The sequence below is a fragment of the Piliocolobus tephrosceles genome, chromosome 8 (genome assembly GCF_002776525.5).
Source record: "Piliocolobus tephrosceles isolate RC106 chromosome 8, ASM277652v3, whole genome shotgun sequence".
In the NCBI taxonomy this organism is placed as follows: Eukaryota; Metazoa; Chordata; class Mammalia; order Primates; family Cercopithecidae; genus Piliocolobus; species Piliocolobus tephrosceles.
Genome location: NC_045441.1, coordinates 38,917,260 through 38,923,275, shown reverse-complemented (window position 1 = coordinate 38,923,275; position 6,016 = coordinate 38,917,260).

The window sequence follows — 6,016 nt, the reverse complement described above, 5'->3', positions numbered from 1 at the left end:
GTGTACTCACACATGGACACAGATCCACTCTGCTGTAGCTGTATACTGAAAGTGGACACAGATCCACTCTGCTATAACTGTATACTCACACGTGGACATAGATCCACTCTGCTGTAGCTGTATACTCACACATGAACACAGATCCAGTCTGCTGTAGCTGTATACTTATGGATGTGCACACAGATCCTCTGAGAGCTGTGGCAGAGATCTCTATTGGGAGCATAGAAGTGAACCTGAGTCCCATGGGAGATTCGTCTGGAAGGTGTGTGTGAATGAATGTGAGGGTCATGTGACCTCAGGCAGGAAGAGATTATGCAGCCTACATAGGTGTGTTCTGTCCAACATAATTCTAGTCACACGGGACTATTTAAACTTTAATTGTAATTATAAAGTAAAATGAGAAGCGTAGTCCTTGGTTGCACCAGCCCACATTTCTAGTTCTCAGTGGCCACATGTGGCTGGCGGCTACTGTGTTGGAGAGTGCTGATCTAGAACAGGTCCATCATCGGGGGAAGTTCCATCGGAGAATTCCGGCTTAGGTGAGCAGCCTTGAGAGCCTAAATTAGAGAAGTGGTAATGGATGGTCGGAATGAGGAGGGGGTCATGTGAGAATCGGTCTTTGTGTCTGGAGGATGCTCTGAATTGGTGGAGCCCAACTCCAGATTCCAAGCTGAGGGTCCCTACACTTGAGTGACACCTCTGTCTCATCCACAGATAAGACACACTCACCTTACAACCAGTGAGCAACCACCGACTTCTGCTTGCTTTCCAATTGTAACTGAATGCCCACGGCTTCGTGTCATAAATGTGTACTATATACAAAAGTCAAATGTGTCTGCGTAGCCTCCACCTCCACAACCTCCCTAGGAAAATGATGCATCCCAACTGGGTATCACCCTACTCAATAAGCAAATGTCCTGCAGTGAGCCAGAGGTAGAACGTGTCTATTTCCCAAATTAGTCACCGTTACTGTGAGCATACTGTCATTTGAGCATCTCCCTGGAAAGCGGAATATAGTTATATTGTTTAAGTGTAAAGTGTGAAATGTAAGCAACAAGTTCATCTGGTGCTTGTCTGAAGACACAGCCGCCTTTTTCTTAGTTCTTGCAGGACTAATAATTGTCTGTGCAGGACTTCTCAAGAGAGAGACCATTTTGTCCTAGGTGATGACGCTTAAAACAGGGATCATTCTGCATATTCAGTGCTGGTTTTATAGCTGAGCCTGATATAAGATGTGTACTGTATACAAAACTCAAATGTGTCTCAGGCTGTACCAAACCTGCTTTTCTGGCTCTTTCTCTTAAAAATGAGTACCTTCAATATGATCAGTGCAGACACATTCCTGGCCTCAGGCCCAGAGGTTCTAATTCAGTAAGTTGAGCAAGGGACAGAATGGTGCCTTTGTAGCAGGCCTCCCCTGTGATTCCATGCCTCCCCCACTGGGAAAGGGAATTCTAGCAGATGCCAAGGAGTCAGGCATGTGGCTTCCTCTGCCACACGATAGCAGCGTGACTTGGGGAATCCTCAACACAGCCAGAACAGGATGCCACTGGGTCACAGCAACAGACCTCGATCTGCCCGCTTATCAGTCACCTGGAGGATTGTGCAAACCCACAGATCTCTGGGCCTTTCTAAGTACTGCGGAGTAAAAACCTTTGACTTGGCAATTAAAGTGCTTGCTCACATAGCACTGCAGGTGAATGAGATCATCTCCAGCTTCCCATGAGCTCCAGTAACTTATGATTTATGAATTTCCTTCATCGTCATCCCTCCACAAACCATCAGAGACTTTTAGCTTCTAAATGTAGTGGTGTTGGTAGTGTGGACGGAAAGGCTGATGATTAAATTCTAAAGTGCCCAAAGCTGCCCTCAGGGGATGTGCCAGTGAACTCAGAGTGGGCACTGCTGGAAAAGGCCTGTGGAGGACTCAGGCCCCAGGCAGGACACGGGCAGCTTGCAGCTCAGCACCATCCACTGGCAGGTTCTGTTTGTCCCCAGGGTGCTGTAGACGATGCCCAGGGCTGGAGGCAGTGCAGCCCCTGTCGTCTCAGTCTTACTCCCTGCTTGAGGCCCACCAGCCACCTGCTGCTCACCAAAGGGAAAGGAAGCCAGTCGATGTGGCATGTCCAGGTTTACACAGCTGTTTCATACCAAAGCCAGGCCAGCACCTGGTCTCCCACGGGCCTGGCTGGGTTTTTCCCAGTACCCTCCATCCTCTCTCCTTGCAGCTAGGTCTGTGCTGAATCATCCTTTGCAGAACTTAATAGTGGCCTTCAAAGTCACGTTAAAACTATGGCCAGGTAACAGCAAAGGGACTGTGTGTCGCCACCTCTCCCTCTTGCCAACCTAGACACCCCTGGCAGGACACCCTCCAGCTCTGCCTCCTGACTCCACTCACCCCTCTGCTCATTTGCAAAATGAGGCTGCTAATACCAACTCTGTCCATCTCCCAGGCCAGGAGCAAGCAAGAGGATAGGTGTGAAGTCCAGCTGTAATGTGTCACAGCCTGGTTACAGGAAGGTTGATTCAAATTAATTTAAAAAGTAATAAGTGGATCACTTTGTCTTTGATCAGGAATCCAAGTGACTGAAGGAAGCGCTGGGACAGTGAGTCTCCAGACTGGGGACTCTGGTGTCATGGTGCACCAGGCTGTCCCCCTGAAAAGCTGAGTCCTTGTCACTCGCTGGCTAGAAGGCCTATAAGAAATGGAAGCAGGAAATTCACAGGAGAAAAACTACACATGGCTATGGAACATTTCAATGTAATTTTTTAAATTACATGGAAAATATAGGCATAGCTAGTTGTCCACTAGTTGCCTTGTCTAGCTTTTTGTCGTCATTGATTAATCCTCACTTTCAGATTTCACAAATCTCGACCCACTTTAGTTTTACAGAATGAGATCATCTCTTGATAGAGGCCTTTGCAGTATGATCACAACCTGCAGTAAGAAATGCATTCTAGATTATAACCCAGTACACATATACACGTACATAATTGAAAGGCTCAGAAAGCGATATGTTCATCATTAGGTGCAATGTCTCCTGTTTTCTATTTTATTCTGTTCTACCGTATTTTTTTAAATGCTGGTCATGAGACCTGCAAAACTGATTCCATGACCCACCAATAGTCTGAGGCCAATGATTTGAGACTTTTGAGAGAAAAACAAAGATGGAGGACTGACACTGCCCGACTTAAAGACTTACTACAGCCAGATGCAGTGGTTCATGCCTGTAATCCCAGCACTTCGGGAGGCTGAGGCAGGTGGATCACTTGAGGTAAGGAGTTCAAGACCAGCCTGGCCAACATGGTGAAACCCCGTCTCTACTAAAAATACAAAAATTAGCCGGGCATGGTGGTACATGCCTGTAATCTCAGCTACTCAGGAGGCTGAGGCACAAGAATTGCTTGAACCCGGGAGGTGGAGGTTGCAGTGCACTGAGATAGCATCACTGCACTATAGCCTGGGCAACAGAGCAAGACTCTGTCTCAAACAAGTAAATTAATAAGTAAATGAATAAAAGATTTACCACAAAGCTACAGTAGTTAAGAAAGTCCTATTGGCAAAATAACAGACAAATAGATGAATGGAACAGAATAGAGAGCTCAGAAACAGACCCACACAAATATAGTGAAGTGGTCTTTGACAAAGGAGTAAAGACAATACAATGAAGAAAGGATAAGCTCTTCAACAAATGGTTGTGGAATAAATGGACATCCACATGGAAAAAAAATGAATCTAGATCTAGACCTTTACTCAAAATGGATCATAGACTTAAAGGTAACATGCAAAACTATAAAACTCCTAGAGGATGACACAAGAGAAAATCTAGGTGACCTTTGGTTTGATGATGACCTTTTAGATAAATCACCAGTTTCCTCCATTAGATGCAACCTATGGAGGAAAACGGCTGATAAATTGGACTTCATCAAAATAAAAAACTTCTGCTCTGGAACAAAAGAAAACAGAACTGATATTCTCACCAGCTCCTAAACAAATTGGCTTTTCCAGGAAAACTCAGTTCCCCTGACTCTCCTGTCTGTGGGCTTGGCCAGAGTGTGGGCATCGCAGTAGAGCTCCTCTTTCTTCACCTGTGGCCTCAGCAAAACCCCCAACACCCACCTCCCTCTGGCACACAGTCATCTCAGCAGGAAGCCCTGTCTGTTCTGCTCCCAGTGCACTCAGGTGCTCTGTGAATGTCTTTCACAGTCACGTCTACACCTGCTGTCTCACTCCTGCAATACGCATGCTGCAACTGACCGCAGGCCACTCCGGCATCATGAGAGGTGGCCATTGCTGCTCCTGGGGAAGAGCAGAGTCACCCTCTTCCAGGAACAGCCTTGGCTGCAACCCATGCTGCCTTCCCCTGCAACCCATGCTGCCTTCCCCTGCAACCCATGCTGCCTTCCCCTGCCCTGGGGCATTACAAGTTCACACGAGGTCAGTCATTCTCAACCAGGAACAATTTTGCCACCAGGAAACATGCAATGTCTGGAGACACTCTTGGTTGTCACAACTAGGGACTACTGGCACCTAATGAGTAAAAGCCAGATGCTGCTAAACATTCTATAATGCACAGGACAGCTCCCATCACAGAGAATTATCCAGCCTTAATGTAATAGTGCTAGGATGGTTAATGTTATGTGTTGACTGAAGTGGGCTAAGGGATGCCCAGAGGGCCAGTAAAGCAGGATTTCTGGGTGTGTCCATGAAGGTGTTTCTGGAAGAGATTGGCATTGGAATCTCCAGAGTCCACACCAGTGTGGGCTGGTAACATCCAGTTTGTTGAGGGCCAGAATGGAACGAAAAGGTGGATGAAGGACAAATTCTTTCTCTTCTCGAGCTGGGCCATCCGTCTTCTCCTGCTCTTGGGTCTTCAAACTCAGACTGAATTACACCACCAGCTTTTCTAGTTCTCCGGCTCATACATGGAAGACTGTGGGACTTCCCAGCCTCCATAATCACATGAGCCAATTTCCACAATAAATCTCTTCTTATATTCCTATATCCATATCCTAGTGTTTCCAGTTTTCTGGAGAACCCTGACTGATAAAGTACCGTGGTTGGGAAACCCTGCCTTAGATTTCTTTCTTTGGTCCTCGAAGCCTCACCCCAATCCCCATAAATCCCACACCTGCAAGAAGAAAGGAAATGTGAAAAGAGTCCCTTCTGGGAATGGATGCTGATTCCTATGTAGATTCCAACTAACTGTTGGTCAGTAGTTGGACACTACTAGTTCTCTTTTTTGAGGATTTCAAAACTGTGGTCTCTCTTCTCTATGGATAATTTTTTTCCAGTCCTATTGCTTCAAATATCATCTAAACACTTTCAACCCATAACTTTATTTCCTGTCTGGGCCTCTTTTCTGAGGTATACTGGACATCTCAAATCACATGATATGTAGATATCTGAAACTTAATTCCCAAACTGAATCCTTGGTGTCCTTCATCTCCCCACAGCCAATACTGGTCCACTCTAGTCTTCTTCCTCTCAGTCCATGACCATCACCCCCTGCCCACTGGCTTCATCACTGGCTCGTCTCTCCACCCCTTTGACTCCTCCCCTTCCCCAGCAACCTCCTAACATGCACGCACACACACACACATATAGGGAATATTACCACGCTTCCTCATCTCAAGTCCCTTTCTTCCCCCAGCCCATCTCCCAGAATGAATTACCTTGAATTCACTCCTCGTTTGCAGGAAAGCACAGAAATCCAAGGAATGTGGTGGGACTTGGTGGTCCAACTTAAAGGATCTAACCCTTTCACCCTTATCTCCCTCTGATCCATTTTCTACCCCAGAGCCAGAGTGCTCTTAAACCATAAGTAAGCTAAGGTTACTGCTTTCTAGAAACACTTCAATGCCTTCCATTACAGTTGGAGGGATACAAATTATGTAACATGGCTTGCAAGACTCCCCCTGCCCCACTTTGAATGGTCCTTAGGGGTTGGCCTTCTGTCAGGACCTGGGAGATGCTGAGCTTGATCCTCAGTGCCTTTGCAGAGGCTGTTCCCTA